Source organism: Stegostoma tigrinum, chromosome 11 (assembly GCF_030684315.1).
Source record: "Stegostoma tigrinum isolate sSteTig4 chromosome 11, sSteTig4.hap1, whole genome shotgun sequence".
Taxonomy (NCBI): Eukaryota; Metazoa; Chordata; class Chondrichthyes; order Orectolobiformes; family Stegostomatidae; genus Stegostoma; species Stegostoma tigrinum.
The window spans coordinates 17,672,103-17,699,772 of NC_081364.1; the positions used below are offsets into that span (position 1 = coordinate 17,672,103).

At 43.6% G+C, this 27,670-nt stretch overlaps 1 protein-coding gene across 4 annotated transcripts in view; it reads right to left on the reverse strand.

Annotated features, from left to right (window-relative positions):
- Positions 1 to 27,670, reverse strand: part of plxnb1b (plexin b1b) — a 245,154-nt gene that overhangs the window by 108,979 nt on the left and 108,505 nt on the right. For all 4 annotated transcript variants that reach the window (XM_059649799.1, XM_059649798.1, XM_059649801.1 and 1 more), the window contains one exon: positions 7,813 to 7,897. The gene's annotated coding sequence lies outside the window, so the exon portion shown is untranslated. The remainder of the gene's footprint in view (positions 1 to 7,812; positions 7,898 to 27,670) is intronic.

Genomic DNA, 27,670 nt, shown 5'->3' on the forward strand with positions numbered 1-27,670 from the left:
TATATGGGACAAGACTGAAATAGGATACTGGGTCGGCGGGGACAGATTAGACTGAAAGGTCTGTTTCCATGTTGTATATCTTTATGACTCTATGGCTCTATAACCCTTAAAAAAAAAGGTCAATGAGATGACCTTACAAAAGCAGCAAATAAGACACCTCCAAAATATTTCAAACTCCTCGAAGAAATTAAATATAAAAGGAGCTTCATAACATTGAACATGTTCACTGGCTGGTTAGCTTTTGAAAGCAAAGAACCAATAGATTAAATCAGAAGGCAGCTTCAAACAGGCCATTAGATACTTGGCTTACAATGTAAATAATGGAATTTTTTTAATAAAATCTATTACAAATTGTTATCTTGTTATATTATTTGTAAATAATTATTTTGTGACTATCTGTGTGCTCTGGAGTCATATACTGAGTAAGCACCTTCTGCAGTGCAGGATTTGAATGTGGATCCCCAGACATTATCTGAGTCTCTGGATTGACGGTCCAAAAGATAAGTCTAGCAGACGGTTCAAAAGCCAGTCTAGCAGTTTACCAGCCAATTAATGTGTGGTGGGAAATACATTCAGTGAAGCTCCAGCATTAAGTCTAAATTGTAATTTTGCTAACTTATGGATCACAAAAGATGGAACAAAAATGAAACCCATTGACAAAATAAAACCTCAAAAGGGCACTTTTGAAGATTTGATTCTTCCAGAAAAGGAAAAAATAATGTAGCAAAGAAATAGAGTCAAAGTGCATGCATTGTGCTAATCTGCCAGTAGCCTTGCTCTACAGATGGTTGCGTCAGTTGTCTTCAGTCACATGGTAATAGGGATTCAACTTTTTTCCCTCCTTTATTCATTCACAGGATAAGGGTGTCACTGGCCAAGGAGCATTTATTGCCCATCCCTAATTGCCCTGGGGGCAGTTAAGCATCAACCAATTGCTGTGGGTCTGGAGTCACATGTAGGCCAGGCAAGGCAGGCAGCTTCCTTCCCTAAAAAAGGCATTAGTGAACAAGATGGGTTGTTCCAACAATCGACAATGGATTCAGGTCATCATTAGACTCTTAATTCCAGATATTTTTATTGAATTCAAAACTCTACCTTCTGCAGTGGCAGGATTTGAATGTGGATCCCCAGACACTGAGTCTCTGGATTGACGGTCCAAAAGATAATACCTCTAGGCCATTGCCTCCCCATGTGATTTCCTCCTCTGCCTGGAGCAATTAGCCTTGACTGTCAAATTTTTATTGCATTTACCCTGAACAAGTGGACTTTCAAGTAACCCTTGCAAGTTCGGTATAAATTGGGACACATACGTGATTTGACCATAGGCAATAGGCTTTTCCTTATCCTTTGTACTTGCTTCCAACCACCAGACGCTGACAAATGGATAAGGCTACTTCCAGGGATATCAAGGGGCCAAAAGAAATATCACTCATATTGTAAATACCCAACTGACCTGACACGGTGCTGCTCAGAATTCCTTGACCCACACCACCTTTCCAGAGGGAATGACAAGCAGCTCAGACAAAGACAGGTTAAGAACAGCTGTGAGGGCACATTCTCAACAAGGCTTATCTTGTCAAATTTTTCCTGAAGTACCAAAAACCTGTTCTAAGAAATCTTTCAATAATCTCAAGGGGATATTGGAAACCAGGCCAGCTCCCTGTTCAATGGGCTTTTTTTTGGAATTATTTCTCAATACAAGATTAATGAATCAATGAGATTTATGTTTACACTGCAGTGAATATAAACACGATAGCTATTATTTCATATTCCTGTTGTCCATCTGTAAAAGACTTGAACACTGTATTTGCTGTAAACACCAATCTTTGCAACGTGCTGTCACAATGTTTTTAACATTAAAACTTAATGTTTTCTGCTCTCCTTGCCCAGGCCTCCTCTTCAGCACTTTATCTTGCTATGTGCCAGTCTTAACGAAGGCCCATTTTTGTTTCAAGACAAAAAAAGTGTGACTTTGGGTTTGCCGCAGGCCAACAGGCATTGGAGGGCACTGGCAGAACACCATACACCATAGCAGCTTGAGAGCAACACTGACAGCGACACTAAATGTAGCCTCCTCGCCCGCCATTTTCTCCTAGCCATAAAAACACCATTGCTGGTTTGTCATGTTGCTGGACTGTTCTGGCCTTCCCAGCAAAACAAAACAGAGTGGTTAGCACTGCTGCCTCACAACACCAAGGACCCAGATTTGATTCCACTATCAGGTGACTGTCTGTGTGGAGTTTGCACATCCTCTCCATGTCTCTGTGGGATTCTTCCAGGTGCTCCCATTTCCTCCCACAGTCCAAAAGGTGTGTAGGTTAGGCCAACTGGCCATTTTAAATTGCCTATGTAGTGTCCAGGAATACACAGGCGAGGTAGGTTAGACATGGGTAACAAGGACAGGGTTGGGAATGGGTCTGGGTGGGGTGCTCTTCAGAGGGTCAGTATGGTTTTGATGGTCGAATGGCCTACTTCCACACTGTAGGAATTCTAATGATCACAGCAAGAAACCTGAAGAACTGACATAAAAACTGAATTATTTGCACTTCTTGTTGCTTAAGGTAGGCTGAGCAAAACAGAATGCATGACACCAGTAAATTAAGTGCTCAGAGATTTCTTTCCCCCCTGTGGCCTGAACAACATCCATCTCCAACACAGCCAAAAATAATTTAACTGATTAGTTAAAGTCAACATTGTTTACTGCTTCAGTCAGAGGAGCTGGAACGTATTCACATGACAGCAATGGAACATACCCTTGCACAAAGCGTCACTTCACACTGACGGGGAGCTGGGAACTTTTACCAACCTGTCAATTCTTGGAGGGTGAGTGGATGGCACGTCTACCCTGGCTGGTGAGTCTAGGACCAGGAGACAATCTCAGTACAAGGGGTAGGTCATTCAAACTGAGGTGAAGAGGAATTTCTTCAGAGGATGTTGAACATAGGGAGTTCTGTTTCCTAAGAGAGAGTGCTGTGAAAGTTCATTTGCTGAGCAGGTTCAAGACCAAAATTAATATGCTTCAGGAAGAGCAAATTACTCCAGATGCTGGAATCTGTGCTGGAGATACAAAAATGTTAGAAATCACAGTAGGTCAGGCAGCATCCATAGGGAGAGAGAGAGAGAGAGAGAGAGAGAGAGAGAGAGAGGGAGGAGAGAGAGAGCGCACGTTAGCGTCCAGCTGACTCTTCATCACCAGCTCTGATGAAGAGTCTTCTAGATTTGAATTGTGAACTTGCTGTCTCTCCATGGATGCTGTCTAACCTGCTGTGATTTCCAGTATTTTGTGTGTTTTCAGGTTCCTGGATATTAATGACAAAGAATTTGGAGATCGTACGGGAGAGTCGCATTGAGGTAGATGATCAGCTGTAATTTAATTGAACAGGTTCAATGGCCCATTCCTGTTCCTTTTCCAGGAAATCTGCACTAATAAATAACTAGGAAGTGCCCCAGTACAGTCCTAGCAGGGTCATCATGAAGAGGCTCAGAAGACTGTATGGCAGATCTTGCACCAGCAAGATTCCTGGCCAGGGTCTTAGATGCCAGTCTCTCCAGAGGCTGTGCAATGCCACCTGGACCAAGAAGAGGTTGCACAATGTGTCAGGTAGCATAACCTGAGTATGGACAGGTTGTGCCTGGGTCTAAATACTCCCAAAAGCTGCTACAATTCTCATACCATCTTAATGTCAACATTGACTGAGGTGCTCCACAGGCAAATGCAGACCCAAGGCAATGATAACAGGGAACCAAAAGCTCAGCCAGAAGGTTGGGTTACAAGGAAAGTGATAAAAAGGAGGAATGGAGAGAGAGCAAGGTGGGAAAAGTTAACAGAATTACAAAAGGAAAAAAGGGAAGAAGAGAGAGAGTTCAAGATGGGCTTGGAGTAGCTTGGAGTGAGAACCTAAGATTTAAATGCAGGGTTAAGAATTTAAAATTTTAGATGTTAAGGGACTCAAGCCTATCCAGATTAAAAAAAGTACTGTTTTAAAATATATTTGTCAAAGGGTGTGGGAATCACTGTGGCCAACATTTTTAGACCATCACTGACTGACTTTGAGAAGTGGGTCGTAAGCCATCTTCTTTGGGAACCACTTCAGTCCATGGTCTATGGATACATCCACAGCAGCCCTCAGGGAGAGTGTATTCCAGGATTGTTGATTTATTCCTCCATGAAACACAGCTGTCACTGGCAAAGGCAGTATTGCCTTTGGACTGAGTGACTTACTAGGCCTTTTCAGAAGGTTGTGAGGAGTTAAGTAAATTGCAGTGACGTGGAGATACATGTAGGCCAGACTGGGTCAGGATGGTATATTTGCATCCCTAAAAACCTATATATTTCACTAATATCCTTTTTACCACAAATCAGCGACAGCCTTCTGGTCTCCATTATTGACACTAACTCTTAATTCTGGACTTTATTTATTGACTTTTAAACCCATCAACAACCTTGATGGGATTTGAAACAAATAACTAGGAGGGGAATTTGCAGACACTTAGTCTTGCCTTTGTTACCTCCAGACTTGATTATGCTGATGCACTCCTGGTGGACTTCCCAACTTCATAAATTTGTGGCCACCCAACCTATGCTGCTCGCGTCCCCACTCTCACCAAATATCTTTCGTCCATTTGCTACCCTTGTCCTTCTAGCTAGTAAAGGTCATGGCGGCAAGGTGAAGCTGAAGGAGCTTTAGCCAATATGGCGCAGGCACAGAATTTTGGACAAGTTGGCAAACCATGCCTCCTCACTCTTTACGGAATTGATCACCACCTCCTCCTCCAGTGATCCCACACTGCTTTCCTGCATACCCAGTTCAACTATAATCCAAATCGCTGTTCAAGAACAGTCAGTAGATGCTCTTCCTGCTCCTACACCCTTATTCTGTTGTCCCTTAAGAATCTGTCCTTCACCTGCACTGTTGTATTTAATTGCTGTATCCTTGGTGGCATCATTCAAGTTTGTACATTTACTGAAGGCAGCCTAATGGACCTTACCACTAACCCACGTGAGCCCTCCACACAATTGTTGAACTATTCTGATATCCAGAAACCTCCTCCCTGATTCAACTAATTGCCTTCATTTCCTGCCACAAACTCTGCTCCCTCGCCACTGATTCCATCCCTCTCCATTTCAAATGCTCAAGACCGTTCGCAGCCTCCATGTGTTGGTGGTGATGGTGGCAGCGGCGATGACGATGCCACGTACCGACACCAGTGCTAAGCTGCCCATTTCCACATCCTCGCACTGTCCCACCTTGCCCTACCTCAGCTCTTCTGCCACTGAAACACTCAGGTCTTGCCTTTGCTAGTTCCACGCTTGACTATTCTAATGGACGTATGGCTAGGGGTGGGTCTGGGTGGGACACGCTTCAGAGGTTCAGCATGGACTTGATGGTCTAAATGGCCTGCTGCCACACTGAAGGGATTCTATGATACTTGCTCACCATTTGTGACCATGCTTTCAGCTGCTTAGACCCAAAGAACAAAAATTCCCTCTCTAACCTTCTCCATTTTACCTTCCTCTCTTAAGGCACTCTAATCTAATACCTACCTCTTTAAACGAAGCTTTTGATCATTTTCCCTATTATCTGCTTTTGCAGTTCAGTATCACTTTCAGTTTTATAATACCTCGGTGAACAACTTTTGGGACATTTCATTGCTACATAAATATAAACTGTTGCTATTTTTGGAGTTCAAGAGTATACACATAATCCTACATTATCAACAGTAAAGCCAGAAAAACATCGAAATAATCTAGAATTTGAGAGTGACAATGGTTGCTTTTGCTATGTACCTATTTTCTAGTAAAACAGAAGTAAAGATTGATTCTGTCCTCGAAGTTAACCATCACCAAACGTGAACTCAAAGTGTCTGCAAACTAAGCCATTAGGCAGAGGTGACAACTTGTATCTAAATAGCACCTTAGACATCATAAACTACTGCATCTGGGACATTTCACAATCAAAAGGATTCTTCTCTCAAAGTTTCAGAAAGGGAAAAGTAGCAGGCAAATTGGTAAGTTAAAAAAAAAATCACTTCCTCACAAATTAATCTAATTCATACCCCATCAAAAACAACACCATGTTCACCCCTAAATGAGATGGATAATTATCAATGGCACAATGGGTTATGAGGATAGTGTGGATGAAAGATATTAAAATGTGTTTGATTAGCCACACTGATTAAATGAAGTAGACTCAACAGGCTGAATGGTCTATACCTGTATCTAGTTTCCTGGGATTTCAGATCATCATGAAGTCACCTCATGTGTTGACGACCCAGTTCAATTTCACTAGTATAATAAAATGTGAGGCTGGATGAACACAGCAGGCCAAGCAGCATCTCAGGAGCACAAAAGCTGACGTTTCGGGCCTAGACCCTTCATCAGAGAGGGGGATGGGGGGAGGGAACTGGAATAAATAGGGAGAGAGGGGGAGGCGGACCGAAGATGGAGAGTAAAGAAGATAGGTGGAGAGGGAGGGAGGGGATAGGTCAGTCCAGGGAAGACGGACAGGTCAAGGAGGTGGGATGAGGTTAGTAGGTAGCTGGGGGTGCGGCTTGGGGTGGGAGGAAGGGATGGGTGAGAGGAAGAACCGGTTAGGGAGGCAGAGACAGGTTGGACTGGTTTTGGGATGCAGTGGGTGGGGGGGAAGAGCTGGGCTGGTTGTGTGGTGCAGTGGGGGGAGGGGATGAACTGGGCTGGTTTAGGGATGCAGTGGGGGAAGGGGAGATTTTGAAACTGGTGAAGTCCACATTGATACCATATGGCTGCAGGGTTCCCAGGCGGAATATGAGTTGCTGTTCCTGCAACCTTCGGGTGGCATCATTGTGGCAGTGCAGGAGGCCCATGATGGACATGTCATCAAGAGAATGGGAGGGGGAGTGGAAATGGTTTGCGACTGGGAGGTGCAGTTGTTTGTTGCGAACTGAGCGCAGGTGTTCTGCAAAGCGTTCTTGCAGAACACCTCCGCTCAGTTCGCAACAAACAACTGCACCTCCCAGTCGCAAACCATTTCCACTCCCCCTCCCATTCTCTTGATGACATGTCCATCATGGGCCTCCTGCACTGCCACAATGATGCCACCCGAAGGTTGCAGGAACAGCAACTCATATTCCGCCTGGGAACCCTGCAGCCATATGGTATCAATGTGGACTTCACCAGTTTCAAAATCTCCCCTTCCCCCACTGCATCCCTAAACCAGCCCAGTTCATCCCCTCCCCCCACTGCACCACACAACCAGCCCAGCTCTTCCCCCCCACCCACTGCATCCCAAAACCAGTCCAACCTGTCTCTGCCTCCCTAACCGGTTCTTCCTCTCACCCATCCCTTCCTCCCACCCCAAGCCGCACCCCCAGCTACCTACTAACCTCATCCCACCTCCTTGACCTGTCCGTCTTCCCTGGACTGACCTATCCCCTCCCTACCTCCCCACCTACACCCTCTCCACCTATCTTCTTTACTCTCCATCTTCGGTCCGCCTCCCCCTCTCTCCCTATTTATTCCAGTTCCCTCCCCCCATCCCCATCTCTGATGAAGGGTCTAGGCCCGAAACGTCAGCTTTTGTGCTCCTGAGATGCTGCTTGGCCTGCTGTGTTCATCCAGCCTCACATTTTATTATCTTGGAATCTCCAGCATCTGCAGTTCCCATTATCTCTCAATTTCACTAGTGACTGTTTTAAGCTGAAAAGTGGAAGATCTTTACAAACTCTAGATTACCTCTGTTATGGATTAGAAGTCCATAAGGCTGGTGAATGAAACAATCCCACACATCCACCACCCCCACTCTTATTCCAAGAGAGAAAGGAGACCTTCCTTACCATTTGTCTCTTCCAGATTTCCGTACAGGTGCATCAGCCCTGCACTGCCGGCTTCGTCATTAGTCCTGTCCTCGGAGACACAGACCTGTAGTCAAAGTGACAAAAAGAGAGAGAACATTGAAGTGGGGTTCTGGTTAATACAGAGGAACTAATTTCTCCGTCAGTTGCTGGCTGACATATTAGGCTTTTTTCCAATTATGGAAAGAACAAATTTGAAATCAGACAAGTCCCTTTCCCATAGCCAATGAAATATCCTGCTACTTATCACATTGAGTTACACAATGAAGATAGCAATATTATAACAATTAGCCTTGATCTCATTGAATGTTGCAGCTGATAAGTGATATTTGTCATCAGCCCCTCCTGCTCTGATTTTCTGCATAATAATAATGAACCCCAGTCCAAATTCCTTTCCATACTGAAGCCTCTGCGCTGGGTCAACTGGCAGGAAAGGAGGGAGAAACCAAGAAACCAAATTCTTTCTAGATTTGCTGAAACAATTTTGCTTTCTCTCCATGATGCTGCCTGACGTGCTGTGATCTCCAGCATTTTTTGCTCTTAGTGCTCTGGTTACCTGATCACCTGTGAGACAGTGGTGAGCCATCTTGAACCATTGCAGTCCTTCTACAATGGGTTTGGTACAAGTGAATGGCTTGCAAGTCAATTTCAGGGGGCAGTTAACATTGCTGTTGGATCCCGAAATCACATGCTGACCACACCAGATAAAGACAGCACATTTCCAATCATAGAGAATATTAGTGAACAGCTGGCTACAACAAATTGATGATTTCATAGTAACTTTGAGAGAAACTGGCTTTCAATCCCAGATTTGTTAACTAAATTTAAATTCCACAAGCTGTCACAGTGGGATGGGACCAGAGGTGTCAGATCATTAGCCTGGCTCACTAAATTCCTTGCCCAGTGATATTTCCCCTGCACCATGATACAAATATATTTTGGCAGGAGGCATTTCATTTGCTCTTGACAGTGCAGCCTTCACCCAGTCTTGCTGCATTCATTTACACAAAAAGGTACTGGGCAGCATTCTGAACACAGGCATCCACCATCATACTACAGATTGACTAATTTCAGCAGACACATGGATCAAAGTACAATCCACATGCCTCACAGTGACAGGTTTACTGTACTGAAGAGGATGGATTTCTGAACCAGTATGTTTGGAGAAATTGGAGTTAAAGTTTTAAAGGCCCGTAGATTGTAAAAAGGAAGAGATACCGGAGGGAGTGAATGAGTTAAACGTTTAAGAGCTGTCTACCAATCTCGGGCACACGAGCAAATGATCTCATTTTTTTTATAAAAAAGTCAGCTCAAATGTGCAGGGAATCAGCAGTCTGAATTTACATCTGGTCTTTCGTTTCGATTGCTCATTAGGTGAGGTTGTTCCACCCATCATTTGTCTCCTATTTCTTTTAATCAATCAAGAGATGTCAGTGTCAGTTTCAACGCCAGCATTTCTTGCCTATCCCTAATTGTTATGATGGTGTATGGTGTTCAGGAACCCACTGGATTCTCAGAGGTTTGTTATAACTGAACGGCCTGTTGGGACATTTCAGAAGGCAGCTTAAGAACAGACCACATTGCAGTGGGTCTGGCGTCACACAGCGGTAAGGGGCAGATAAGGATGACAGATGTCCTTCCTAAAAGGACACTTTACTGGTGTTTGCTTTCAGATCAATTGCATTTGGATTAATAGCTGCGCTGGTGGGACTTAAACTGGTGTCATCAGATGTCATCAGATCATGAGTCCAGACTTCTGGACTTGTCTGTGCCAGTGGAACAAGGACCACACTCAAACTCAGTCTGTTGGATCTGGTTGACTAGCCCATTTCCGAGGATATCACAGTGACCTTGCACAATGCTGCACAGAGACCCATCTGGCCTGTTTGTGGAGGGAAGGGAGCCTCCATACCTAGCAGCAACAGCAAGACAGTGTTTCAGAACTGACATTACTGCAGTTGTAAATTCGTACATGCCTCTTCTGTACATCAGAGCAGCAAAGCAGTCTCAAGATGTGACTTGATCAAAGGAAGATGTTTTTAAGAACAGCCTCAGGGTGCAGGGAAGAAAGAGAGCAAACTTCACTTTTAATCATGAGAGAGAACAGGTAGAATAGTTTCCACTGTACAGAGAGAGGGCAATCATTGGCACGGGGACCAAGAAGATTTTTTTTGCCAAATTAAAGCTAACAAAATACAAGTTAACCACTGGCTAAAAAGAAGGCATTGATACCAGTTCAAATTCCCACTCCCAAAAACAACAATTGAACTGTACTATTCTCCTGTGTGATTGAACTAATCGAAACAAAAACCCCTGATTTACTGGACTTCACATCATTATTAAACAAACAAGCAGCTCCTCACTGATCACTCGACAATCATTGAACTGAAGAGCAAAAATAAATAGGAGCCCGATAGGCTGAATCGAGAAGTCACTGAGTGATGCATGCAGCTGACCAAATATTTATCGAAATCTTCGGCTTTGCAATCACCACAAGGCTCGGTGCAGTTTGGCCCAAAGCTGGTTTTCAATCACACACCGGACTTCTTGTACATTCATTCTCAGCAAGAGCAGTGTGCTCTGTTTTGTAAAGAGCCCAGAAACAGAGCAGCATTCATCTACTGGGAGGGACAAGCAAGAGTGTTTTTATAAAATACTGGTTTTGTACTTCCTCCAACTTCTCCGAGCTGGAATATCCCTTCGACTGGCTCAAAATCGAGCTGTTTAACCTCTTAGCACATGTCAAAGCACATCAGGTTTCCTCTGCATTCTGCTCCAGACCTCAGAGCAAAAAAGGGTTAAATTAAAGACAGGTGGTAGAGTCTGGTTACATATTCCCTTAAGAAAAGGTGGTTAAGGGATGATGTAATTAAAGTGTTTGATAGAAAGGATTTGATAAGACAGATCGAGGAAAAAAACCCTCACGAAGGAGTGAAGGACAAAGGAGTATACAACCTTACAAGCACAGCTTTTCAGGGGTGATATCAGGTAGCACTCTGCAAGAATTTGCTCGAAACCGAAAAAAACTCTTGCCTTAAAAAGCCAGATGAATTGAAAGTTAATCTTTCAACTTTTGTTCGGCAAGATTATTAATCATAGAATCACTTCAGTGCAGAAATAGGCCATTCAACCCATCGAGTCTGCACTGATCCTCTGAACAGCATCACACCCAGACCCACACCCCTACCCTATCCCTGTAATCCCACATTATCTTGTAAATCTACCTAGACTACACGCCTCCGGACTCTATGGGACAATTTAGCACGGCAAATCCACCTAACCTACATGTTAGGGGAGAATGTGCAACGTCCACACAGGTGAGGATGGAATCGAACCTCGTCCCTGCTGCTGTTCAGCAGCAGTGCTAACCACTGAGCCCCCGTGCCGCCACTACTGAGCCACAAAATCAAGAGGATAGTTGCAGTTGAGCTTCAGGTCACCCAAGAATGGTGAACCGAGGGTCAGGGAACTGCTCAAGCCCCACCCCCACCCCGTTCACATGGTCGTATGGCAAACAGAAATCAGATTGGCGCACAGACTCACAACACTGTTGTAACCTTCATTTGGAATCAATTAACAATCATTGCAGTTGATTCAAAAGATTGCCTTACATTGTTGGACAGGTAAAATCTCAACCAGTAAGGAAATCAAGTGAGGCTGAAATGTTTCCATGGACAGTTTATATGGGATCTCCACTGACAAAAGACTCAACTAAATAAGACACAGTAGGAAAGCAAACAACCTCCAGAGTTAGTCCAGCGTTTCTTAACATAGGGAAGGAGGAAATGTTCTGTACGAGTGTCAGATGGAAAGCTGTACAGCGAGCATGCTGCTTACTGACTAGCTTAGTGACATTCAAAAAGGAGAGAATAATCCCTAAGAAAGAAAATAAGTGAGGAAACAAAACTCCACCAGCAAAGACTGTCCACCCCAGAAAGGCTGCAACAGGCATGGGGTATATATCTTAACAAAATAATTTTTTAAAAAGTTACAGCTGCCTCCAAAAGGAGCAGCACCTGACACTTAACTGCTATAAAGTAAAGTAGTTAGTAAAATAATAAAGGTGAGTTCAAGTGGAAGTAGAGCAGATTAAAGTACAGAAGGCAGGGAGTTTGCAGTTCAGAGACACCCCAATGAGCACCAGAGAGATTTATTCTTTGAAAAGTTTCTGAAAAGCAATGGTGCTGTGGAGCAGAATTAATGTGATCCACAAAAGCTACAGTGTGTTGAATAACCAAGTGGGGGATATTGTTTAAACGATGTACAACAGTTTTCAACTGTAGGGTTGCCATGGTGAATGGTACCAATACAATCTTATTATTTCCTTCTCTCCACAGGTCCTCTAGGCTTTCACACATTCAAATAACTGCATTTATGTAGCACCTTTACAAAACCAAAAGCATCCCAAGGTGATCTTCAGAGATTAAATCAAGCAAATTATCAAAACTGAGGCAAGGAGAGACATTTGGATCATAATGGATAGATTGATGCGAGTCAACACTGACGCACTGATTCTTCAGTGCACATCAGACTACAGTGAGGTGACAGACCATAGGTGGAAATCCCTGCTCCACTCTCTTGCATCGGTCCAAGTCACTTGTTAGATCACTGCAATACCTTAAGCTTCCCTGTATAAGGGGAATAAAACAAATTTGTTTTTATGAAGCAGGTAATCCCAATATCTGAACAGTTATTTGCCTGCCATTACCAGAGTGGCAGGGTGATAAAAGGTGGCAGAAGTAAAAGAACCTTGATAACTAAGAATTCACTTCTGCAAACAAACCAATAATTTCTCTTGAAAGCTGGCTGCGGCATTATCAAAGAGGCACAGAAACAGCCAGCAATATACCTGCCACGCAAATGGCTTTAGCCATCCTAGTCCTAATGTACAGATAAGTCACTAAACTGTTGCTAGGAATATCTGCAACCCACAAAATGAGTATTTACCTGTTTAGCTTCCATCAATGCTTTTGCTATTTGCCATGGGATTATAGCAGGATGTAACCTTGAGTGCATAATTATTGAAAAGTTATGCAGTTACAGAGGGGAGAAGCTGGTCGTTTCAACAGCATTGATGCGAATGAATGCAATACTTTGCGATGTTAGAAGATGTGTTATATGGTATCACTGCGCATAGAAAAAGGGACCACCAATCTACTTCAAACCAACAAATTTCCTAGCCACAGTTCATAATATGTTGATTCCATATCTTCAAGTGATGGCAGCTGCTCCATTTTTACAGTGCCGTCTCGTATACTAAGATGTCAGAAGACTACAGAACCAACTTGCATCATTCTGTACAACAAGCCAATTCCATAACAATGAGGATATGACCTATGTGCTAGCAGTTAGAAAGTAAGCACACTGAATTATTAAAAATGAAACAAACATTGTCACGTGGAACGAAGGAACTCGGCCAGAATAAGCATCGTAATGTCCTCTGCAATACACAGTTATTTATACAACCTAAAGAATTCATTCTAATTATTTTAGAAGGATTGCCATTTTGGGACGGAGAAATGATGCATTTTCCAGTGTGCTGTGTGCACATGCCCCCACACACACTGGTCTTTTGGAAATCCAGATACATGTACAATTTCGGCTGTTTTGACAGTTCATGTGTTTAGTTGCTCATGAAGAAAAGACTGAATTGTGAAGAATTCACAACGTTATCTTCAAAACTCTGCTGTGTATTTAAAATGTTGTGCTGTATGAATTGCCTGTATAATATGCCACAGAAGTTTGAAAAGAATCCAATGGTTACAAAATAAAGAATGGGGCTACTGTGACTTGTACAGCCACAGGAATGGCTGCAGGATTCATTAAAACCTAAACCAAAACCTTAACCGGCTAAATCACATCTCTGAGACCTCCTCATAATTTATAATTTTAACAGGGTGTTCTTCTGATGTAGACCCTGTCTGAACGTGGCATGCTGCCTGGTGTTCTGCCACAGAAAAGACAGGAAACATCTACTTCTCCCAAAAATAATACTGCAGCACAGGAAGAAAAGGCATTGGAAACTCTTCGATGGATTTGCAAATCTGATATAATTAAACCTTAATTCCATTAGTAGAAGCCTACAGTTATAGTGGATTTGAAAAAAAAATTCTTCCATGAAAAATGAACAATGGCTACATTTACTGCCCTTCCTGCTGACTGTGAGAAAGTGTTAATGTACTACCTTCTTGAATTGATGCAGATTTCCAACTGGCATTAGGAAGGCAATTGCACGATTTTGACCCAGCTACAATGAAGGAATAGTGAGCCTTCGATAATGGGTTCTGCTAGTCGCATTTGGAAAAATGGAACAGGCTGTCAAAGTATGCTTGGGCAACACTGCACTGTGAATGAATGGAGTGAATATGAAATCCAACGACAGCATTAACACATACTGTTTTGTCCCTGAAGGTGTCGAGTTTCTGGAAGTTTGTTCCAACTGCACCCATCCAGGCGAGCGGTGGCTCACTCATCATTAGGAGGTGAAGAGACGGCATGGAGGGTCAGAAAGTGATCCAATCATCTCGGAGTAGACAGCCTCAGTTTGACCCCTAGATGCAAGAGGTGCTTGGTGCTGTTAAACCTCTGGTCAGCAGTCATGTGTTGACAATGGGGATTGGGGCTAGGGGCTAGGGCTGAGGTGGTGCTGTTCCTTGTGGAGATGATCACTGCATTCCTGCTACTTGTTGTTACCCAGAGCCTGAATGTTGTCCCATTGCAAGTGGAGGTTGGCATGGGTGACGTGATCACTACAAGAATTGCAAGGTGGAATTTTTGCGACAGAGGGAAGTAGTGAGTAAGACGAGAGCTCAACAGAGCGAGAGCCCAAGATACCCATAGCTCTCCCAAAAGGTTTCTTGTCTCAGCATATTTGAAAACAATACAAAACAGCTTTATAATTACATGGGCAACAGTAAATTCCAAATAGTACTGCTGCTTTCAAGCAAAATTTACATGAATTACTTTCCACTTGTTCTCATGTTTCCCATTCCAACTAATTCTTCCTGTGATTGGCAACAGAGGCAGTCCAGCAAAAAGGTTCACTAGATTGATACCAGATACAGCGGGATTTTAAGCGATTAAGTGGTTTGGGACTGTATTTATTGGAATTTAGACAAATGAGAAGAGATATTATTAAACCATACTAGATTTAGGGCTTTGACACAGTAGATGCTGAGAACTTTACCCCCTTGTGGGACAGCGTAGGACTAGAGGACAATCTCAGAATAAGAGACCATCCATTTAAAATAGAGGGGGAAAGAGGTGGAGGAGGAATTTCTTTTCTCAGAGGGTAGTGAATCTGGACATCCTTACTGCAGAGGGCAGTAACGATTGGATATACTTAATGGCCCAAGGCTGAGAGAGACAGATTTTTAAATCAGCTAGAGAATCAAGAGTTGTGGGGGAAAGGCAGGAAAAGTGTAGGTAAGGCTGGTCTGATCAGCCATGACCTCATTGAATGTTGCAGCAGATTTGCTGGGCCAATTTGCTTATTTCTACTCCCAAGTTTAATTATTCATTATGGGAAACTCGGTTTGAAACATAATGTTACTTCCAGTTAACAGCCACACCTTTTTCCCCTTAATTGCTAGATTATGTTTTCAAGTATGGTTCAATTCCTCCTCCATTCAGCCTTATTTTAAAAGCACTTCTACTTGTTGGGGCCTGAAGACTGACTTGATTTGAAAAAGTATATTGAATAAAGTTTCAGATTAGGAGCAATCATTCAAAGCGCCTTAAGCACAAAAACAAGGCACTAACAGTACATTGAGTTATCATGAATGGATCTTATTCTCTTGAAGTTAAAAAATTGATGCTTCTTAGATGTCAAAAATATACTGGAGATTCTGTCAGCGTCAGACCCAATTTGAAAAATTAGTTACACGCAACTAACTTAAGTCTGTCAACAAATCTCGACTCAAGGAGCAAAGAAAGCATACATTTTCACAGCCCATTTCATGCCCTGCTCTGAAAACATTTAAAGGCAAAATATGGACAGGGTTAAAAACAAGCTCGAGTGTCACACTCTGGCAAACGTTATCAGACAGTAATAGACAGGAGACAAGGAAAACCAAAAATCGCTTTTCTCACTTCAAGATTGCGGCTCTCGCAACGATGCAATATGCAATGTCGCTAAACTTTAAATGGAAAATAAAAAATGCCATTCTGACATTGCTGTAGTAATACAGCATCTGCAACAAGCATGGTGCACAGTCAGGAATCCAGAGGCCTATCCCAATCCGAATGCTGTTTCCTTCCAGGCAGCTGAGATTTTGTTTGAATCATCAATGATATCAGCAGTGAGGCAGCCAGGCGGTAGTTACGACTGAGGGCATGTCCAAGTTTGACTGAAACACACGAGGCCTAATCACCATCACTGGGGTGGGGTTGGCTTTCTTGTAATCCATCCCAACTACTGCCAAGACATTTCTGTCAATATCCAGCAATCAAAACTGAATATTCAGAAACTTTATGGTATCTGGTGATTCAGCAATGTCGTAAGTTAAACCATAAATGCTTTTTAACGCATCTAAGTGGGGTCAGGATAGCCATCCTGACTCATACACAGATACTTCAGGGTCACGGGGAACTCACCATGAAACTGATTCTGTTCTAGGTTCAGACTTCCTGGCGATGCCTAAGTACTTCTCTCAGAATTCTCCATTTTCAACAAAGACAAGACGCTTGATTCTCCAGATAATAGTTACAATTTATCCTCATTCATAATGCACTAGTCACAGCACCTGGTTTTATTGTGCCAAGCTCTTGCCTTGCAGGTCTTTTCCTCTAGAATGCCCGAGGGAATATTAGACTCTTATGATAGACAAGTCGATCGGTCACCCTTTCAGCTCTGATCCCATGGTCAGAAAGCCTTCCTACCTCTCTGAAGCCTTTAATCCTGCTAACAAGTCACACTCATGCAACACTCCTCCACACAGACCAGCTACAGCAACTCTCAAGCTTAAGTTAGATGAGAAAGTAATTCTGCACTGTTCCAGACTAATAATAACTCCATCCCAGCGGAATGATTAGTACAAAACTCATTCCTGTACTGAGTCAATTAAAGACACAACTATCTTACCTTCTGTGCTGGAAATGCTCACGTTAAAAGGCAGAGTGGAAAGTTCAAAGCGAAACAGAACTGTGCATGTAGTGGCATTCAATCTGTTCTATGAGTTTAATGCAATAACTAGCAACAGTGAACAAGGCAAGCACTAACACGTGGGAATTTTCATCCTGTAGCTCACAATACGAGAGAGAGAGAGAAAAATCCCTCCAGGGACACACTGTAGCTGTGCCAATGTACTCGAGGAGGAGTTAACTGGAGATACTGCTGAAACCCTGGGGGCAGGCTGGCAGAAATGATTACTACTCCACACAATGCAGCCCACGCAACATCATATCTGGGCTCTTAACCTGCTGCCCCTTTCCAGAGCTCTATGCTATTTGACAAGAGGTTCAATGGATTTCGACAGAATAATTCCAATTTATTTTTGTTTGCCAAGATGCATCCATTACTTTGGCATTGGGCCCCAGTTGTCCCTTACAGCATGAACGTCCATTCAGATTCACCCTCAAACTCAGACTATCATGAGAGAACTCATTAACTTGACAAGCATTATCCTAATCCTCTGGTGTCAGTCATGTGTCAGTCCCTATTAGTTACTCAACCAAACCCAGTGACCCCCCCAACACCCTGTCCCCACAATCAAGCTAGGAAAAAAATATTAATACCATGGCGCCCCCCCACCCCCAACAATTATTAAATATTCAAAAGGGCACAGATTTACCTCAAACTCTGCACCATCACATGTACCTGGCACAAGAGCAAGATGCCAGGCACACGTTTGATAAATATTTCTGCATTCCAGGTTCCCCATCTTCCTGGAATGACCAGGGATGGTCCAGAAAAAAAAAACACTATTCCTCCCCACTGCACTGCCTTCTGTATACCAGATCACTGTCTACGTCTCCACTCCCTTGCCTTCTGTAACTTACATTCTACCATTTCAAATAAGAACACAATTCCCCTTTAAACGCCTTCTCCATTGTCTCCGGTCTCAGGTACTGCAGTCCCTGTCCTAACTGCATGAAAAGGCTTTTTCCATATGTCCCCATCACTTCTGTCATCAAATCCCTCAAGTCTGCACTGTTTCATTATCAAACCTTCCTTGTACTTGGTCCAAACCACTTAATTTTGAATACTTCTATGAAATCTCCTCACAACAATCTCCTCTTCTCAAAACAGTCCCAACTACTCCAATCTTTCTACTTAATGTAAGTTCCTCATCACTTAAATTTCCTGACTCTTTTCGACATCAGATTTTGTATCATCTCTCTGCATTCTTAGCAGAATGAATCATTAACGCTTGTCTGCATTAAATATTACTGCCAACTGTTGGCCCATTGTACCAACTTGTTTATATCCTTCTCATGATTCACAATAGAGTCAGAATTTCACAGTACTGGAGGCTATTCGACCCATTGTGTCCATACTGGTTCCTGAAAGTGCTACACGACTAGTCCCAATCTCCAACCCTGTCTCTACAGCCCTCCAAATTCACTTTCTAATATTTATCCAGCTGTCTTTTGAAACCTCCAACTGGATCAGCCTCCACCATCTCCCAGGCAGCAACTCCAAACCCTAACAACAAATTGATGAAAAAATTTGTTCCTCATCTCACTCCTAGATTTCTTGCTGATAATCTTGAATTATGACTGACCCACCCCACCCCACCACCTCCCCCATTACTAGTATACCAGCTAGTGGAAACTGAAAATCCTTTACTACAAAATTTTGAACACCTCAAGAAGGTCACCTCTTAAATCTCCTCTGATCCAAGAAGCAGCAGCACAATTTCTCTAATCTTTCCACACATCTAAAATCTGTCACTCCTGGTATCATTTAGTAAATTTCCTTTGCACTCTCTCCAGGACTTTAACATCCTTCCTTAAATAAGTTGCCCAGAACTGAACAACACTCCAAATGTGATCTGGCCAATTGTTTGTACTCCTTGCTTTTGTCCTGCCTCTATTTATAAACTCAATGATACTATAAAGCCTTAACTGTTTCAACCTGCCTGGTCAGACAATTATGCACATAAAGCCAGAGTTCCTCTGCTCCTGCACTCCCCTCAAAATTGTACCATTGAGCCTGTATTGTGTCTGCTTTTTTTTCTACCGAAATGTGTTCATATTTTTCTGCATTGAAATTCATTTCCCAAATGTCTCCCCATTGGGCCAACTTTCTTCTTGAAGTCATTCAGCATCATATTCAGTTCATGATTCTCCCCAGCTTAGAGTAATCTGTTAATTTAAAGATTTTGTCCTCAACACCTATCTCCAAATTTGTTGTTTAAAAAAAAGAGTCCCGACACTGATCCACGGGGGAGCACCACTTTCAACTTGTCTCCAGCCTAAGAAATGCCAAGCTATACCGACCTTCTGTTTCCTATTGTTTAGCCAACTTGTAATCCATGCTGCCCAGGACCGTTAATTCCAAGCGTGTCTCATTTGCTAACTAACCTGCTGCGTGGTATTATATCAAATGTTTTCTCCAAATCCAAACATACAACAGCACCACCCTCATCCACTGCCTGTGTCACCTCAAAGAGCTCAATTAAAATTTGTCAGATGGGACCTGTCCTTGACAAAGCCATCTTGACTGTGCAGTACCAACTTACATTTCTCTCAGTGTTTCCCATACATGGACCTCCATCGGTTTTCCAACTCCTGATATCAAACTGACAAGTCTGAACTTTCATGGCTTGTTCTTTTTTTCCAAGAAAGTCTGAAAGGACAATGTTGGATTTACCATCGTCCCGACCCCAGGACTAATCCAGTGTTCAGAGAGGCCTTGAAAATTTCTGTCAACAGCTCCGCGATTTGCTCCCTTACTTCTCTCATCCAGGCCTGGCGACCTTTCTAGATAGAACGTTGCCAGCCTTTCTGGTACTACTTTATTGCTCATGAAACTGCTCAGTTACTCAACACTCACATTTTCAACTAACTCATATCCTGCCTCTAAGAGAGAGCCACTTTTTTGGTCTCTAATTTGTTCAGCTCCTTCTCTTAACACCTTTATATTAAGTGGTAACCTTCTGAATTTCCTGTGTGTGTTAGCTGCCCATCTCTTCTGACACAATCTTAGCTTCTCTTATTTGCTTTCGCTTCTCCTTGAACCTTACACGTTTGCATGATTACCCATTGCACGCTCCAACTAAATGTGTCACAGGCACACTTCTTCTGCTTCATCTTAATCATTCTTTATCATTGAATGTGCCAGAACGACTTGCTCTTTGAAAAAGGAACCTCAAATTTACACGGCCTGAGAAGAGGGTGCTGATTGGTCGGGCCATTTGTCAGCATGGCGATCCGACAGGAACAGTTGACTGTCAATCCTTGTTCCTGGACCAGGACACCCACTGCAGACTTGCAGTTTTGCTTGCTCGTCTTAGTTTCCAATTTTTTCTGGCCCAAACCGAATCTTAACACCATTGAAATTGGCTTTGCCCCACTTCATTATTTGAATGATGGATCACTCCCCGTTATCTTCCACAGCCAACTTAATCTTATAATACAATCATTACTTTCTCCTAAATATTCCCCTATAATACTGGCTTGTCCCACCTCATTCCCCAAGAACCAAAGTCTAGCAGCGAATTTTGCAATTGGACTGGAAACGGCCTGAAGAAAATCCTCCTGACTACAAATCTAAAAAAAATGCGTTTGGCTCTCCCTGGCCTTTACATGACTAACAGAGCAGCGTACAATTTGGGCAAGTGTAGCAAACCTTGTTATTTCATCCCATTTACAACTGGTCTAGGATACAGGAACAATTTAGGCCACACGGCCCATTGAATCTACTCCACCGTTGAATCCTGGTTGGCATTCATTGGTCTACCCATTCTCCCCAGAATGGTGGATCCCATGTTTGGATTTCCTTGGCTTTCCAGAAGGCCTTTGACAAGATGCCACACTGGAGGCTGCTAACTAAGTCAAGAATCCAGGGTTAGGGGAAAGATACAGGCATGGATAGACAACTGGCTGACTGGCAGAGAGTAGGGACAAAGGGGTCTTTTTCAGGATGGCAGCCAGTGACTAGAGGAGGTTCACAGCCCTCTGTGTTGGGTCTGCAACTATTCACATGACACATTAATCTGATGAAGGAACTGAGGACATCGATGTTAAGATTTCAGGTGACAAATACAGATGGAGTGACAGAGAGCGCTAAGGAAATGGGGAAGCTGCAAAAAGGACTTTGACAGGCTAGGAGAGTGGACAAAGTAGTACCAGATGGAATACAATGTGGCAAAAGTGTGAGGTTATACACCTTGGTATGTACAATAGAAGAACAAAACTATTTTCTAGACAGGGAAAGGCTTTGGAATCCTGAATTACAAAGGGATTGGAGAGTCCTAGCTCAGGAGTCTCAAGGTTAACATACAGGTTCAGTCGGCATTTAGGAAGGCAAACAGAATGTTGGCATTCATTTTAAGACAAGAAAACAAGATCTACAGCTGTGGCATTATAGGCTCTGGTTAGATAATATTTGGAATACGGAGAGCAGTTTTGGACCCCATATCTAGGGACGGATGTGCAGATATTAAAGGAGATCCATTGGAGGTTCACAAGAATGATCCCAGTGATGAAGAGTTTGTCATATGAGAACTGTTTGAGGATTTTGGGACTGTAAGCAATGGGGTTTAAAAGGATGGGGGATGTGGTTGGGGGGGGGGGGGAGAAGAGGAAGAGGAAGAGGAAGAGGTGGTATCTGACTGAAACCACGGAAGTTTCGTTCTTCTTTATTCATGCACAGGATGAGGGCATCGCTAGCTAGGCAGCACTTATTTACCCAGAGGGCAATTCAGAGTCAACCCCATTGCTGTGGGTCTGGAGTCACATGTAGGCCAAACCAGGTAAGGATGGCAGTTTCCTTCCCTCAAGGACATTAGTGAACCAGATGGCTTTTTCCCCAGTCAGCAATGGATTCATGGTCATCAGTAGACTCAAGTCCAGATATTTATTGAATTCAACTTTCACCATTTGCCACAGCAAGATTCAAACCCAGGTTCCCAGAACATTATCTGGGTTCCTGGATTAACAATCCAGCGATACCACTAGGCCATCGCCTCTACCGTTACAGAAAATTGAGGGGCTGGAATAGAGTGAATATGGAGAAGATGTTTCCACTAGTTAGAGGGGCCAGGACCCAAGGATACAGCCTCAGACTGAAGGCATGACCCTTTGGAACGGAGACGAGGAGTTTCTTCAACCAGAGGGTGGTGAATCTGTGGAATGCATTGCCACACAGAGGATTGTGGAGGCCAAGGCATTACATGTTTTTAAAAGCACGCCAGAGCAGTTCTCAATTGGTAAGGGAATCCAATGTAATAGACAGAAGATAGGAGAATGGGTAGAGAAACATTAGCTATAAATCAAATGCTGTAACGAAGTCAATGGGCCAAATGGCCCCATTCTGCTCCTACGTCTATGATCTTATCCCCTCAATAAATCCTCACCCTCAGTCTTAAAGGCAGTCAATAACTTTGCATCCACAGCCCTCTGCAAAATATATTCCACAGATTCAGTACCTTCTGGCTGAAGGAATTCCTCATGTCAGTTCTAAAGGAACATCCCATCATGAGTCCATGCTTTTGGGTCCTATTCCATGGAAACATCTCCTCCACATTCACTCTACCCTCTCCGTTTCAATCAGATCCCACCCTTATCCTTTAAAATGGCACTGGATTTCATACCCAAAAGGTCCTAAATCATTTCTCAAATGACAAGCCTTTCATCCCAAGGATCATTCTTGTAAATCTTGTTTGGACTCCCTGCAAGCCAGCATATCATTCTTTAGAAACAGGATCCAAAACTGCTCACAATTTTCCACAGGTGGTCTGACAGAGCCTTATGCAGGCTCAGCAGTGCATCCTTGCTCATGGTTTGTTGCTGTCTTGAAATTAATGATAAGATGAGATTTGAAATTCTCACTGCCAAGTGTACCTGCATGTTAATCTTAAGAGAATCCTGAACTATGACTCAAGTCTCTGTGCTTTTGATTTCCAAAGCCTTTCCCTGTTCAGAAAATAGTCTGCACCTCTATTTTTCCTAACAAAAGTGCAAAACGCACACTTTCCCATACTGCATTCCACTTGGAAAGGCAAGTGGCAAGTCTTTCTGCAGCTTACCCACATCCTCAACATGACACAACCTATCTAAGCATCAGCTGCAGAATTAGCAACAATGCCCCCAGTTCCTTCTTCCGGATCACTAATTATAACATGAATAGTTGTGGTCCCAACACTGATCCCAACAGCTGTTGGCCTGAAAAAGATCCCTTGATCTCCATTCTCTGCTTTCTCCAGGTCAGCCAATCCAAGCCAATACCTTGCCCCCAGTACCATGGGCTCTTGCCTTACTTAGCAACCTCCTGTATGGCACCCTGTCAAAGGCCCTTTGAAAATCCAACTAGATCACATCCACTAGCTCTCCTTTGTATAACTGCTCATTACCTTCTCAAATGAATTCTAACAGATTGGCCAGACACGAACTCCCGTTGACGAAGCCGTGCTGACATGGCCCAATTTTACCATTTGCTTTTAATTACTCTGCAATCTCATTCTGAACAATGGACTCTAAAATCTTATTAATCACCGAGGTCAGGCTCACCTTCCTGTAGTTTGCTGCCTTCTACCTCCCTCCCTTCTTAAACAGGAGTGCTACATTTGCCGTTTTCCAGTCACCCGCTACCTTCCCAATTCCTGAAAGATCGCCACACAAAGCCTCCATGACGTCCTCCGATATCTCCTTCTGAATTCTGGGGTAGAGCCCATGCAGTCCAGGTGATTTATCCACCTTCACCAGCACCACCTCCTTAGTAACGGCCACCACACTCATCTCTGCCCTCTGACACTTGAAGTTCCGACATGCTAGTTTCTTCCACTGTGAAAACTGACGAAAAGTATTGATTCAGTTCCTCCACCATTTCTTTGTTCTCCATTACTACTTCTCCAGCATCATTTTCCAGAGCTCCAATGTCCACGCTTGTCTCTCTTACCTTTCAGATACCCAAACAACTCTTTCAACCTCCTTCAAATATTTCTTGGTACGTTCCCTCATATTTCATCATCTCCCGCTTTTTTAGAAAAAAAGTTGTCTTCTGGCAGGTTTCAAAGGCTTCCCACTAAGCTGCACCACTTTCACTGCCCCTGACTTCCCTGGTGAAGGTTCCCTCATTCTCCTCGGTATGTTTCTCCTTCCTTGGGATAAGTTTCTGCTGAGCCTCCCGAATTATCTCCAGAAACTCCTGTCATTGCTGCTCCACTGTCTTCCCTGTTAGGCACCCCTTCCAGTCATGTCTGGCCAGGTCCTCCCCCACTGAAGATACCTTAACTTACCGTTACCTATAAGGTTTGACTTTGCTAACTTCTTTGCAAATTTGTTCATCAACATCTTTCCTACTGGTTGGAGGCCTACAGACTACACTAAGCCCTGTAATTGAACCTTCTCCTATCTCAACAGATAGAACTTGTACTTGACACCTCTGGGACATCCTCTCTCTCCAGCTTGGGAATATTTTGTTAATCAACATGGATACCCCTCTCCATTTCCTCTTTATCCTGAACAGCTTGTGTCTAGGAACATTCAATAGTTAGTTCTATACATCTTTGAGTTAGCCATCTGTCATCTCCACATGGCTGTGTCCAACCCATCCACACGCACATACTGGAAGAATAATTTTGGTTTTATTACTTTTTCTCTGAACAAAACACACCCAATGCCTTATTATTTCCTACTCTATCTCTCTCTAGTATTACCTCCTGGTTCCCACGCACTTGCTAAGTTAGCTTCAGCTCTTCTCAATTGCACAAAATGGCCCTTCAAGGAAATGAGTTTTGTTTAATGCATTCCATCCAGCCACGAATTGAATTCACTATTTCCCTCAGAAAATGATCCAAATATTTCAAGAATCTCCCTTATTTGTCAAGTTCCCAAACAGTCTCATGGTTTAGTGATCTTATCCAGCAAGACTGTGAAGATCTCAACTTCTAATCTTGGTCTGCGTCGAGTTGGCTGTGCAATGCTCTAATTGGCCTCAACGCTGTTGTGTTAGTGGAAACAATATTAGTATCAAACAGGCTGAATGCAATCCAGGGTGTCTTGCAACATGGGCATGTGGCTGACTGATCCAGCCAGCACACTGCTGTCATTCAGCTCAATATTGAAGTTCCCACATCAACACTGGTAACATGGGCAACACACCACAGGCAAATTGGCATCTATTTAAGCATAAGCCCACATGAAGGTCAAAAAAAACTTCAGCACAGAACAGGTGGAGAAGGGAATTCTGAACAAAATATAAACAAACCTTACGAGGATAGTGGATTATATACCATCCTGATTATAATCCATTCGGCAGTGGGGGCAATGTGGAATTAACTGAGTGTGAACTGCAATAGAAAGTCATGCCAAATTCTTAGGTATAGAAACCTTTGGCAAGAGTAGTGTAGTCAGTTTATTTCACGCACTTTATTTTATGCAACTTCAAGCGCTAATGCACATCCTTATGTGCTTCTAAAATATAATTCATTCAATCACTGAATCAATTGTAAAACTTAATTGGACATTTAGAAGATTATCTGAGAGAGAGGGAGGTTATGTTTCATTCAGGGATCTTCAAACAATTGTAATCAAAGCAAAAATAAAACTGCAGATACTGGAGATCGGATATAAAAACAAAGTCATCAGGTTAGGCAGTATCTATGGAGTGAAAATGAGTTAACGTTTCAACTCCATTGTGACTCTCCTTCAGAACTCCTGATCTGTCATTAGCCACTTTGCTACCTGAACCAATATCTTGGGCAAAGTCCTCCAAATTTACTTTTTTTTTGCTCACCTTAAGTAAACCAGTGAGCTTCTCCAGGCAATCAGTGCCATTGCTTTGAGACTGGATCCTCAAAAGCATTGAAAGAGGGATTGGGACTAGATTCTCCGCCGCAGTATGTGCAAAACGGTTGCTGTCTGCCCCTCTCTAGTACTGTACAGTTGCATAGCGATCTACCTGAATAGCCAGCTGTTGTGAGCCAGTTTAAACCATGAGACAACCCAAACACTTGATTTCCACCCCATCACATCATGGAAGACTCCAGCCAAAGCTGTGCAATACTCCCAGTGAAAGAGAAACTCAAGGCAAGCCAAGAGGTCCTCGGGGGGTGGATTTCCAAATCTTGGAGCCGAGACAGCTAAATGGAAAGAAAGTGATTGTACACCCCTCCACAGAGACCAGAAACTCTGATTCAAGTAATCACAGATCACAGGCATGGTTCACACCCTTTGATTCCATCTGTAACACAGCACCTCATTGACTAGCCCAGAGTTGAGAGAGAGTTTGGTCAAGTCAGGAAAAAGTTGGAGGTTTTGGCAGCAACATTAAGATGAGTGTGTTTCAGAGTTCTTGGAATGATGGAAGCTGGACTGGGAGAATCACTGATTAGAACAGCATTAACATTGAATGAAGTGATCGAGAAAGTTGAATGGACTTGGGAACTGCATTAGTATAGTTTGAACGAAGGAAGAATCCGAGAGCGTGTCCCTGCGTGCGTATGCGCCTCAGTGTGCACGAGTGCATCTCTCTGGAGAGCCCTTGTTTGTGCGAGGACTGCATTTACAGCCACTGTGGCTACTCCTACACACTACTAGCATATATGCAATCATACCCCCGGGACATTTCAGCCAGTGACACCAATTTAAATTTTACAGCCTGGTCTCCTCAAAGCAAAATTATTGAAATATCAACCCAGAAGGATACTCAAGAACAGGCATCTCACTCCACCTCACCGGCTGCCCGTCTCCTCCAGTACCGAGCTGTGTAGAGTAGCAATGAGGGAGCGGATGATGGAGAAGCAACTATAATAGATGCACACATCTGGCTCCAATTACAACTTCCAGTGGGTACAGGTAACAATAATGATGTCACCAGCATCCTTGACCTGTTAAGTGCACAGGTAGATCACAGTCCTGTGTGCGTCTTCCCATGTGGTTGAGCACACGGTACATATGAATTTCAAGGTTACCGATGTAAAAGGTCAAACTTCCCACGAAATTCCAGACAATACAAAATAGACGGTACAATAAGTGGTACAGGGTAGCACTGTGGCTCAGTGGTTAGCTTTGAGGCAGCAGTGCATTAGGGATCAGGGTTCAATTCCACCCTCAGTCGACTGTGTGCACACTCCACATTCTCCCCGTGACTCCAGGAGCTCTGGTTTACTCGCCAGTCCAAAGGTATATAGCTTAGGTGGATTAGCCGTGCTAGATTGCCCCATTAGTGTTCAAGAATAATAAAATGTGAGGCTGGATGAACACAGCAGGCCAAGCAGCATCTCAGGAGCACAAAAGCTGACGTTTCGGGCCTAGACCCTTCATCAGAGAGGGGGATGGGGTGAGGGAACTGGAATAAATAGGGAGAGAGGGGGAGGCGGACCGAAGATGGAGAGTAAAGAAGATAGGTGGAGAGGGTGTAGGTGGGGAGTTAGGGAGGGGATAGGTCAGTCCAGGGAAGACGGACAGGTCAAGGAGGTGGGATGAGGTTAGTAGGTAGCTGGGGGTGCGGCTTGGGGTGGGAGGAAGGGATGGGTGAGAGGAAGAACCGGTTAGGGAGGCAGAGACAGGTTGGACTGGTTTTGGGATGCAGTGGGTGGGGGGGGGGGGGGGGGGGGGAAAGAGCTGGGCTGGTTGTGTGGTGCAGTGGGGGGAGGGGATGCACTGGGCTGGTTTAGGGATGCAGTAGGGGAAGGGGAGATTTTGAAACTGGTGAAGTCCACATTGATACCAT